We start from the raw sequence: 12,792 nt of genomic DNA, 5'->3' as shown, positions 1-12,792 counted from the left end.
AGAAGTAATGAAACAGGAAATGGATTCCTTATAAAGAAAGAAGACATGGGATCTAGTGGAACTTCCTAAGGACACAAAATTTGTTAGTTACATGTGTGTTTACAAATTGAAGAAAGGAGTTGATGATATTGTTTTGAAGTACAAAGAAAGACTGGTAGCAAAATGATATTCTCAAAAGGAAGGTATTGGTTTCCATGAGAACAAAGAAGCCTACCACTCATGAGGTTCGCCTTTGGGAACCTGATTCATTGGAGAAGGCATTCAGGTTGGCAAGAAAAATGGAAAGCAAAATTATGGCAACAAAGAAGCCTACCACTCACAATTATAAAGATGGAAGTGTTGTTTCCCCTAGCCTTCCACTACCTATAAGGTTGACACCACAACAGTTGGAAGAAAAGAGAGCAAAAGGGCTTTGTTACAGTTGTGACAGAAAATATACTAAAGGTCCTAAGTGTGTTGAGAAGAAATTGTTTTACATAGATTTTGAAGAGGAGGAAGAAAAGGAACAAGGAACATCAAAAGAATAGGATATACACTAGGAACAAACACTAGAGAAAGAAGAAATGAATCCGACCATATCTTGTAATGCATTGGTCGGAATTACCACTCCTCAAACTATCAAGATAGAAGGACATATCAAGAAGAAAAAGGTAATAGTGTTGATTGATTTGGGCAATACCCATAATTTTATTCATTGTAAGATAACCAAGGAATTGAATTACTTCCTATATCCAGCACCAGAGTGTCAAGTGATGGTTGAAAGTGGAGGAACCATAAATTTCTCTCGAAAGTGGCATAATATCAAGCTATCCATGGGATAATATGTATTAAATATCCCAATGCTTTCCATTCCAATGGGTGGTGTTGATGTTGTACTAGGAGTTGAATGGCTACAATCCTTGGGTGCAAAATCTTTTAATTTTCAAGAACCTTTCATGAAATTTTCTTTAGAAGGAAAGGAAGTTGAATTAAGGGGTATCGCAGGGAAACCGAGAAAGATAATCAGCTCTAACAGAATGACAAATATTCTAAAGAAATAACAATGAGGCGTAATTGCACAATTATGTTCGCTAGAGGTTCACACATCAAAATCATCTATTTCTCTAGATCTCCAAAAAGTATTGGAAAATCATTCCAAGGTATTTGAGATTCCCAAAGGCCTCCCACCTATTCATGATCATGATCATCCTATTCATTTGATTCCAAAAAGTGTTCCTCCAAACATCAAGCCTTAGAGATATCCTTATGCACAAAAGAGTGAAATTGAACGTATGGTTACAGAAATTCTAGAGGTTGATATAATTCAACCTAGTCAAAGTTCTTTCTTTGCTCCAGTAGTATTTGTTCACAAGAAAGATGGATCATGGCGCATGTGTCTGGATTATAGGGATCTCAACAAGATCACTATTAACGATAAATTTCCCATTCCTATCATTGACGAATTGCATGGATCAATTTACTTCACCAAGTTGGATCTTCATTCAGGATATCATCAAATTAGAATGAAGACTGAAGATATTCAAAAAACAACATTTATAACTCATGAGGGTCATTATGAAATTTTGGTCATACCTTTTGGCCTTACCAATCCTCCTTCTACATTTCAAGGTTTGATGAATTCCATTTTCAAACCCTTACTTAGAAAATTTGTGTTATTATTTTGTGATGATATACTAATCTAAAACAAGTATTGGAAGGATGATGTTCAACATGTTGACAGGGTGCTCAAAGCATTGGAGGAGAAACGTTTATATGCAAACAACTCCAAATGTTTCTTTGGAGTACAAGAGGTGGAATATCTGGGTCCTATTGTATCTGATGAAGGTGTTAAGGTAGACCCTAGAAAAATTATAACCATTAAGGAATGGAAAATCCCCACATCGATAAAGCATCTGTGAGCATTTCTTGTGTTGACAGGGTATTATCGCAAGTTTGTTAAGAATTATGGGAGAATAGCAGCACCTCTAACAACACTATTGAAGAAAGATGCATTTTCATGGACTCCAGAAGCAACGAATGATTTTGAACATCTTAAAAAGGAAATGTGCCAAGAATCAGTCTTAGCTATGCCAGACTTCACAAAAAACTTTATTGTGGAACGTGATGCCTCAGGAAATGGAATTGGTGTTGTTTTAATGCAAGAAGAAAGACCCATTGCTTTTGAAAGTCATCCAGTCAAAGGAAAGTATTTACAAAAAGATATTTATGAGAAGGAAATGTTGGCAATAGTACATGCACTTAAGAAATCATGACCCTACCTAACGGGAAGACACTTTAAGGTAAAAATGGATATTGATAGTCTTAAATACATTTTAAAGCAAATATTACCTTTAGAAGAGCAACAAAAATGGGTCACAAATATGTTAGGTTATGACTTTGAAATCATCTACAAAAAGGGAAGAAAAAGGTTGTGGGAGATGCACTCTCAAGAAAGGATGAGGACGTGGAATCATTTCTTTGTGCGATTTCTATTATCCAACCCGATTGGATAAATGAAGCAAGGGATGAATGGAAGAATGACGAATAACTGTGGGCACTCATTCAAAACTTACAATAAGATCCTAGTACATATGATACATTTAGCTTGAAAATTGATTTGCTATGGTACACAGATCGCTTATACCTATGTAATAATTCCCAACTCAAACAAAATATTCCTATGGAATTGCACACCTCTCCCTCATGAGGGCACTCAGGATTTCTAAAAACTTACCACAAGGTTAAGAAGGAACTTTTTGGGATGGCCTTAAATCGGATATTCAAAATTTTGTGGTAGAATGTTTGGTTTTCCAACAAAATAAAGTTGAAACAATTAAGACCCCAGGTCTATCACAACCTTTATCCATTCCAAGCCAACATTGGGAGGAGGTTTCAATGGATTTTATCATAGTTTTACCCATGTCCAAAGGGAAGAGTGTTATCATGGTGGTAGTTGACAGACTTACTAAGTGTGCACACTTCTTTGCATTATGTCACCCATTTAAAGCGAGTATAATGTCTACCACATTTATGGAAAAAATTCAAAAGCTGCATGGAAATCCAGAGATTATTGTAAGCGACATAGATCCCATTTTCATTGCAAATTTTTGGACAAGAATCATTTTATTGTCTTGTTACTCATTTAGCTCATACCTCATCTTATCATCCTCAATCTGATGGGAAAACTGAGATAATAAACAAATGTTTGAAAGGATATCTTCGTTGCTTTATACATGATAAACAGACACAATGGGTCAAATGGTTGCCTTTGGCTGAATGGTGGTATAACAATTCCTTCCATACTGCAGCGAAAATGAATTAATTTATGGCACTTTATGGATATCATCCACCGTCCATCACATCATATTTAAGAGAAAATTCTATGGTTCAAGTAGTGGAAGATCACATTGAGCATCAAAAAAAATTTCTCCAACTCTTAAAGTATAAACTCACTTTGGTGCAGAATAGAATGAAAAAATAGGTAGATCAACATCGCAGCGAAAGAAGTTTTGATGTAGGTGATTGGGTATTCCTACAACTACAACCATATAAACAAATGTCCCTCAAGCAAGCTAAGAAGGATAATAAATTATCACCAAAGTATTATGGTCCATAGAAGGTGTTTTAAAATATAGGTACTATGGCATACAAATTGGAGCTTCCTGGAGCTTCCCAAGTGCACCCAGTTTTCCATGTTTCATGCTTGAAGAAGGTTATAGGTGACAAGCTCCCAGTTCAAAAAATATTTCCAGAACCTGATGAGGAAGGAAAAATCATATTTGAACCCGAAGCAGTCACATAAACAATAACTTGATAGCTATGAAAATCGATCAATTTCAGAGTATCTCATAAAGTGGAAGAACTTACTTGCTGAAGATTCCACATGGGAGGATAAGAATTTTATACAGAAGAATCCAAAACTACTCAAGTGAGCAGGACAAAACGTTTTTGGAGAGGGGCATGTTAGGTCCCTATAATACTAGTGATTCCCACATTACTATTTTCATTTTATCCCTTATTATTATTGTTGTGCCCCTATTGTCCCCATATTTTTATTATTATGCCCCATAGAAGCCCAGTATTGTTATTTTTGTGCCCTTATATTATTATTGTTATGTCATCTTTGATTATATTGTGACCCCTTAGACTCCTATATAGAAAGGAGGTTTTATCATTTGTATCATTAAGTAATTGTTCATTTGTGTAATGTAAAGGAGGTTGCCCCCTCGAAGAGGTTGATTTTTCATGAAACTAGCTCACAAAAAGATAGAAAATATAGATCAATGCCTTAGAAATAAGCCTCTTCAAGGGGGCAACCTCCTTTACATTACACAAATGAATAATTCTTAGATGATTCAAATGAAAAAACCTCCTTTCTATATATAGGAGTCTAAGGGGACACAATATAACCAAGCCGACCTAACAAAAATAATATAAAGGAACAAAAATAACAATAGTGGGATTCTATGGGGCACAATAATAACAATATGGGGACAATAGGGGAACAACAATAACAATAAGGGATACAATGACAATAATAATGGGGGAATCACTAGTATTATAGGGACTTAACATGCCACTCCTTCAAAAAAGTGTTGTCATCAATGCTTGAGTAGTTCTGGTTGCTTTTGTATAAAATTCTCATCCTCCCATGTGGAATCTTCAATGGGTAAGTTCTTCCACTCGATGAGATACTCTAAAATTGATCGATTTCGTAGCTGTCGAGTTCCTGTTTCTTTGACTGCTTCAGGTTCCAATATGATTTTTCCTTCCTCATCAAGTTTTGGCAATATTGTTTGAACTGGAACCTTGTCACCTATAACCTTCTTTAAGCTTGAAACATGGAAAACTGGGTTCACTTGGGAAGTTGCAGGAAGTTCCAATTTGTATGCCATAGTACCTATCTTTGCAACACCTTGTACATACCATAATACTTTGGTGATAATTTATTATCCTTCTTAGCTTTCTTGAGGGACATTTGTTTATATGGTTGTAGTCGTAGGAATACCTAATCACCTACATCAAAACTTCTTTCGCTGCGATGTTGATTTGCCTGCAATTTCATTCTATTCTGTGCCAAGGTAAGGTTATCCTTTAAGAGTTGGAGAACTTGTTGCTGATGCTCGATGTGATCTTCCACTACTTGAACCTTAGAATTTTCTCTTAAATATGATGTGATGGATGGTGGATGATCTCCATAAAGTGCCATAAATGGGGTCATTTTTGTTGCAGTATGTAAGGAAGTGTTATACCACGATTCAGCCAGACGCAACCATTTGACCCATTGTGTCTGTTTATCAGATACAAAGCAACAAAGATATCCTTCCAAACATTTTTTTACTATCTTAGTTTGCCCATCAGATTAAGGATGATAAGATGAGCTATGAGCTAATTGAGTCCCAAGAGAAGAAAAGAATTCTGTCCGAAAATTTCCAGTGAAAATGGGATCTCTGTCGCTTACAATAATCTTTGGATTTCCATGTAGCTTTTGAATTGTTTCCGTAAATGAAGTAGAAACTATACTTGGTTTAAATGGATGAGATGATGCACAAAAGTGTGCATACTTGGTAAGTCTGTCAACTACCACCATGATAACACTCTTTCCTTCGGACTTGGGTAAACCTATGATAAAATCCATTGAAACCTCCTCCCAATGTTGGCTTGGATTGGATAAGGGTTGTAATAATCCTGGGGTCTTAATTGTTTCAACTTTATTTTGTTGGCAAACCAAACATTGCACCACAAAATTTTGAATATCTAATTTAAGGCCATCCCAAAAAAATCCTTCTTAACCCTGTGGTATGTTTTTAGAAATCCCGAGTGCCCTCCTAAGGGAGAGGTGTGCAATTCCCTAAGAATATTTTGTTTGAGTTGGGAATTCTTACATAGGTATAACCGATCCTTGTACCATAACGAATCATTTTTCTAGCTAAATGTATCAAATGTACTGGGATCTTGTTGTATCTTTTGAATGAGTGCCGACACTTCATCGTCATTCTTCCATTTATCCCTTGCTTCGTTTATTCAATCTAGTTGGATAATAGAAATTACGCAAAGAAATGCTTCCACATCCTCATCCTATCTTGAGAGTGCATCTGCCACAATATTTTGCTTCCCTTTTTTGTAGATGATTTCAAAGTGATAGCCCAACATCTTTGTGACCCATTTTTGCTGCTCTTCTAAAGATAATCTTTGTTCGAAAAAGTATTTAAGACTATCATGATTTTTTTTTTACCTTGAACTATCTTCCCATTAGGTAGGGTTTCCATTTCTTATGTGCATGTAGTATTGCCAACATTTCCTTCTCATAAATAGCTTTTTGTAAATACTTTCCTTTGATTAGATGACTTTCGAAAGCAATGGGTCTTTGTTCTTGCATTAAAACAACACCAATTCCATTGCTTGGGGCATCACATTCCACAATAAAGGTTTTTGTGAAGTCTGGTGTAGCTAAGACTGGTGCTTGGCACATTGCCTCTTTAAGATGTTCAAAGGCCTTCGTTGCTTCTAGAGTCCATGAGAATGCATCTTTCTTCAATAATGTTGTTAGAGGTGCTGCTATTCTCCCATAATTCTTAAAAAACTTGCGATAATACCCTGTCAACCCGAGAAATCCTCGTAGATGCTTTATGGATGTGGGGATTTTCCATTCCTTAATGGTTTTAGTTTTGATAGGGTCTACCTTAACACCTTCATGAGATACAATATAACCCAGATATTCCACCTCTTGTACTCCAAAGAAACATTTGGACATTTTTGCATATAATTGTTTCTCCTCCAATAGTTTGAGCACCATGTCAACATGTTGGACATGATCCTTCCAAGACTTGCTTTGGATTAGTCTATCATAAAAAAATACTAACACAAATTTTCTAAGGAAGGGTTTGAAAATGGAATTCATCAAAGCTTGAAATGTAGAAGGTGCATTAGTAAGGCCAAAAGGTATGACCAAAAATTCATAATGACCCTCATGAGTTCTAAATGCTGTTTTTGGAATGTCTTCAATCTTCATTATGATTTGATGATATCCTAAATGAAGATCCAACTTGGTGAAGTAAATTCATCCAATAATTCATCAATGACAGGAATGGGAAATTTATCTTTAATAGTGAGCTTGTTGAGCTCCCTATAATCTGGACACATGTGCCATGATCCGTCCTCTTTGTGAACCAATACTAATGGAGTAGAGAAAGAGCTTTGACTAGGTTGAATTATACCTGCCTCTAGCATTTCTGCAACCATACGTTCAATTTCACTCTTTTGGACATAGGGATATCTATAAGGCCTGATGTTTGGAGGAACACTTCCTAGAATCAAATTGATAACATGCTCATTATCACGAATAGGTGGGAGGCCTTTGGGAGTCTCAAATACCTTGGAATGATTTTCCAAGACTTTTTGGAGATATGGAGAAATGGATGATTTCAATATGGCAACCTCTAGGGAACATAATTGTGAAATTATGCCTCGTTGTTCTTTCTTTAGAAGCTTTGTCATTCCATTAGCGCTGATTATCTTTCTCGATTTCCCTGCGATACCCCTTAATTCAATTTCCTTTCCTTATGAGAAGAATTTCATGAAAAGTTCTTGAAAATTAAAAGCTATTGTACACAAGGATTGTAGCCAATGGACTCCTAGTACAACATCAGCACCACCCATTGGAATGGAAAGCATTGGGCTATTTAATACATATTCTCCCATGGATAACTTAGTATTATGGCACTTTCCTGAGCAATTTATGGTTCCTCCACTTGCAACCATCACTTGACACTCTAGTGCTGGATATAGGAAGCAATTCAATTCTTTAGCTATCATATAATGAATAAAATTACAAGGGTACTTCCCGAATCAATCAACACTATTACCTTTTTCTTCTTGAAATTGTTATAGACATTTTTGGGCACTGCAACCCCAAGCATGAAATGTCCATAAACCAAGGGCTCCTAAGTCCCTAAAAGTGTTGTTCTAACCCCTAAAGGAACAAGGTCAAATGATTACAGCTTCTCCCAGAGGTTCTCCATGAAAAACTATTCAGAATTGGTCAAAACAGGATCATTTCAGCTGCTCCACAGGCCAAGTGCATTGCATCTCACCTAAATACACTGTGTGGGTGCATTGCATTTCAAAAAGCCCTTCTATGGGGTGCGATGGGCGAGAAATGACAAATGGAAGTGTCATTTCGCGAGGTGGAGAGGCAATGGAAGCTTCCAGAAACTTCTCTTGTGACACTTGCCTCTCTGAATTTGACCAAGGATGAGTAAGAGATCATCAATCTCCAAGTGGAAGCAAGAACTATCAGAGGGAAGACACTAATCAAATCACAAGCTGACTCATCTCCCTTACAGATATCTATATATGGATCCCTCATCCCAGAGATCCAGAGGCTGGAATTTTGCATATTGTAAGGAATTGCTGTTGGTTTCTTGAGACAAACATCAGATTGTTGGGTGATCTAAGCTTTGTATGAGGTGAAGAGGGGCTTCCTTGCTGAGAGGTTGATGCTGGGTCAGAACAACTAGTTGTAACTCCTCTTGGATTTTTCTTGTTTATCAATGAAAGCTATTCAAGTTTTCCTCCATACTCTTGTGTCATTTATGTTTTCTGCATTTGTATGGTCAATTTACATCTGATCCTAGATTGTTTATGATTATAGATCCATGTCTTTGTATAGTGCCATGCTATTGTGATCTTACAGGTACTCTGTGAAGCTAGGCGTGCAAGGGAACAAGTAGCGAAAGACTATCAAGGAAGAGAGGAATCAAACCAGGAGATTAGCGCAAGACAGAGGTTGGTGTTCTTTGTTCCTCGCTATCTATACTTTATAAAGGAAAAATGAAAGTAGCTTTACTTTGTTTGTTTCTAAGGTAGCTATCACACCTTAGTGGGATAAGCAGTTCTGAGTAGACACTTTTGCTTCAAAGTACTGAATGGGGTGTTCCTAGATCAACTTCTTGGATAATGAGCTGATGTCGACAAGAAGTGATCCATCACAGGAGGGCCTTAATGAATCCCACATCAATGACACGGAACAGAGCAAATGAATTAATGGAGGTGAAAACAATCTAGTGATATAAGGTTCAGGGTGGCGGTCATGAAAGAATGGAGTATAAATGTATTGTAGTGGGTGAGACACAGGTGAATTCTCTGAATGACTTCTCTTAAACATATTGGCGACACTGACGTGATGGATTGGTAGCATTAACCCCAAATGTGGATGGTATGATGGGACCATGGTGATGTGACCGGTGAATGAAACAACCCAACCCGACTTGGGTGCGGAGTGAAAGTGTCATGTTCAAGAGTGACTTGCTACCAACAAATTTTCTTCAAGTTTTCTTCCCAATTTTTCCCCAGTCATTGCTGACGAGTACCTCTTTATTTTTATCAAGCTTGAGGAGGATAACATATGCTTGTTCTATAATTTGCCCTTCGGGCAAACCCATCTCTATGTTTTAACGAGCCTAGCGATAGTGAAACTTGTTCTCGTCTATAGACAAGTTTGTCGCTATTAAAATTTTAACGAGTTTAACGACAAAGATAAATCGGTCCTTTTCAATTTTAGAGAGTCTGAAAAGGAACGTAAAGGAAACTCCAAAATTCCTTTTTCGTCATCTAATCCCTTAAGTCCAAAAAAGTATAAAACAATACAGAAGGGATGAATTTTCGATACTTTTAATGAGCTGAACAAAACAAGCGCTCGATCTTTTTGTGTGATAATCCCTTAGGTCCAAAAAGATTAAAATTTAGAGGAGGGATAGCACTTCCGGTCCCTTTAACGAGTTGGAGAGGCCAATGGCTTGGCAATCTTTTCATATTTTACGAGTCAATTGAAAAGAGCTTAAAGGAGACTCGTCTTTTGAGGAACGAGTGATAAAATGGGTAGCTACTGATTCCAGGTAAGGTTTGGAATTTTCCAATCACGGCAGTGTTACAAGGATGGCTAGTGAGATCACTCTTCGCAGCTGTTCCTCAAAATGGGTAAACAATGAAATGGAGGTGAATGATCGGCCAATGCAAGAGTGGAGGTGACGGTGCAGACACGACCAAGGCTTTAAAGGCTAAAGTATTACATTCACGATGGTTATTTACCGGGAATTGGTTCATTTTTTAATGAGCTTAAACTCTGGAGGAACATGTGCTCATTGCTTATGTTTATTTTTTAACAAGCATGAGGTCCGCACTAAAACTACTCGATTAAATGGTCTCTTTTTGACTTTACCATAAATAGCTTTTTTCTTTCAAAGATTGTACTGTATTTTCAATTGCTTCATCAAACTAGTTAGAAATGAACAGTATATGCTTGAAAAATGAGTTAGAACACTAATATTTTACTTTGAACTACGTAAAAAGTAATGAAAAAGTGTTTTTACCTCTCATTTTACCATTTCATTTGAACTTTGGTTTGTTGGAGCTTTGGAGGTGCTTTCCCCCTTTGATTTTCATAAGCTGATTTCGGGAGATTCTGTGGACGATTCTCGACACCGTCTGGACCAGGTAGGAGCTAAACTTGAACTCTTTCATTTCATGCTTTCCATTTTGCATTCTGAGCTTGATTCTTGGTTTTTCTGAGCCTCTGGGGTTTGAAAACTCGCTCTGCCTTTAGCGCACCCTCTGTGTATCGAAAGGTGCGTTGGATGTTGGCATGTCTACTGGCCATCTGACATGCAATGCACCTAGAGCACTACTGTAGCTGCGATGGGCACAAAGAAGGAATTTTATGCACAGTTTTTGATGGAAATTTTGCCTATTTCTTACTAAAATCAGGATCTAACTCTTCTCTTGTTTGTTTTTCAGAGATCTTTGGAGTAAGATGACTATTACATGGCGAGAACGTGAGCATGAAGAAGAGGACATGCTTGCCCTACATGATCCAGTTATAGTAAACACACTGCGGAACTGTGGCTTGCTGAAGTTTTTCCACATCTCTAGCATGAGACAACAGATCAACTTACTGCAGTATTTTCTCGATGCTTGGGATCCTACCAACCAGGTGTTCCAGATCAGGGGCAAATCCATCCCCTTGACTGTAGTGGACATCTATTTCTTGACTGGATTGTCGAGGCGGGGTGCCCCCATCTCTTTATCAGGTTCGGCCCAAGGAGGTGAATCTGTGAGAGATTATGTTCGCCGGTATTGCAGAGAGGGATCTCAGCCAAGTAAAGAAGGCAATATCATCATCCGTGATGTCACTGACAGGTCTCTCAGGACTATTCTGTTTACTTTTGGTAGGATGGCTGGTGGTGCGGCTCTTCATGTAGCCAACAGATCTTATATGCAGTATGCCTTGGAATGCCTCCAACTGAAGGTGTTCAACTGGTGCGACGCAGTACTTCTTGTGATGAAAGAACAGTTGACCAAGGTAAAGAGTGGGAGGTTGAAGAACTTTGGGTATGGTTCTATTTTGACCTCCTTTGCCTTGGAAAAGATACCACTGATGCAGCCGCAGTATATTGCACTCGATTTACCTTCACCGACTGAACCACGTATGTAGAGATGGGTCAACCATATGTCTAGAGATGCTAGTCAGTCTTAGATTTCATTTTCTGATACCTTCTTCGGGTGGTTTGATTGTCAGGAGATGGTTTATTCCGAGTATCCATATGCTGGCATGGACTTCTGGGGTGATCCAGATTTAGTACTGCCGGATGACGAACAGTGGGGCACCATTGGTAAATTCTTTGACCATATCCCTGTTTATCGTTTTTCTCTTATAATTTCCATGTGCTTTATTCTATCAAGACTTAATCAAAACTCATGTGTTCATGCAGATGTTGGTCCCGTTCGGCCAGTAGTATGCCTGAGAGTGCTAGCTGCCGCCCCAGCAGGAGAGGCTGTTGGAAGGGCTATCCTTCACGACCTCGATGTGGCCAAGACTCTTACAACATTACAGGAGCAGGTTGAGGGCCTCACTCTTGGTATTCCAGATGTGAGGACTGAAGAGCTGCCCTTGAGGTTGTAGCGGCATACTACTGGTGTGCCAAGACGATGGACTTGACTCCTACGCATGATTGCACAGGCTGTGACTTGCTATCACTAGCATCATTAGACTAGGGTGCCCCCTAGCGTTTTGAGTTTTTTGGTCATTTGACCAATTTTGTCTTGGTTACAGAACATTATGTGTAAACCATAAACAGTTATATATATTTTTGATTTTCAGAGTTTTATTTTGGTTAAGTTACATGATCCAAATGCAAATATTGATGGTATGCTTCTTTTTATAAATGTTGCAAATGTCTATCTAACACATAATTTGCCAATGAGTTAGTTAATGTGTTTAAGTTTCTGGAAATATGTTGATATTGAATAAAATCAAATTGCCTTTCCAAAATCTTAACCCTTAGGAACATGCGATAAATAGCTGGATTTCAGACAGAATAGGTACCAGTGAGTTGTAGTATGACGAGTTGTGAGTCTAGCCTGAAAATCAGTCGGCATATACCATGTGTGATGGCATTAGAGAGAATTTCTATCAACGCGCTATATTCAACGATGTTATTCGTTGATCGACCAATACATACCCCTATGAAACTTACTAACTTGCCGCTTGGATCAAAAATGGCCCAGGCCGCGGAAGATAGGTTCTGCGAACTATGACTCACTCCATCGGCATATCCAACGCATGACTCTAATAGGTTTGACATCTGCAATAAATGTAAAAAGTGGATTACTTGACCAAAATAAACACTTTAGTGAAAACAAAAACATAACAAAAGCATACAGGTTACCATACCGAATTACGCATAGTAACGCTTGAGGTACAACCCGTTACGAGGTTGCGCCAGTGGAATTTCGTCATAATCCATCAACTCGTAG

This window comes from Pinus tabuliformis, chromosome 6, assembly GCF_031772625.1.
Source record: "Pinus tabuliformis cultivar Carrire ecotype Pingquan chromosome 6, CPIR1, whole genome shotgun sequence".
Classification (NCBI taxonomy): Eukaryota; Viridiplantae; Streptophyta; class Pinopsida; order Pinales; family Pinaceae; genus Pinus; species Pinus tabuliformis.
Note: the sequence above shows the minus strand (reverse complement) of the source record.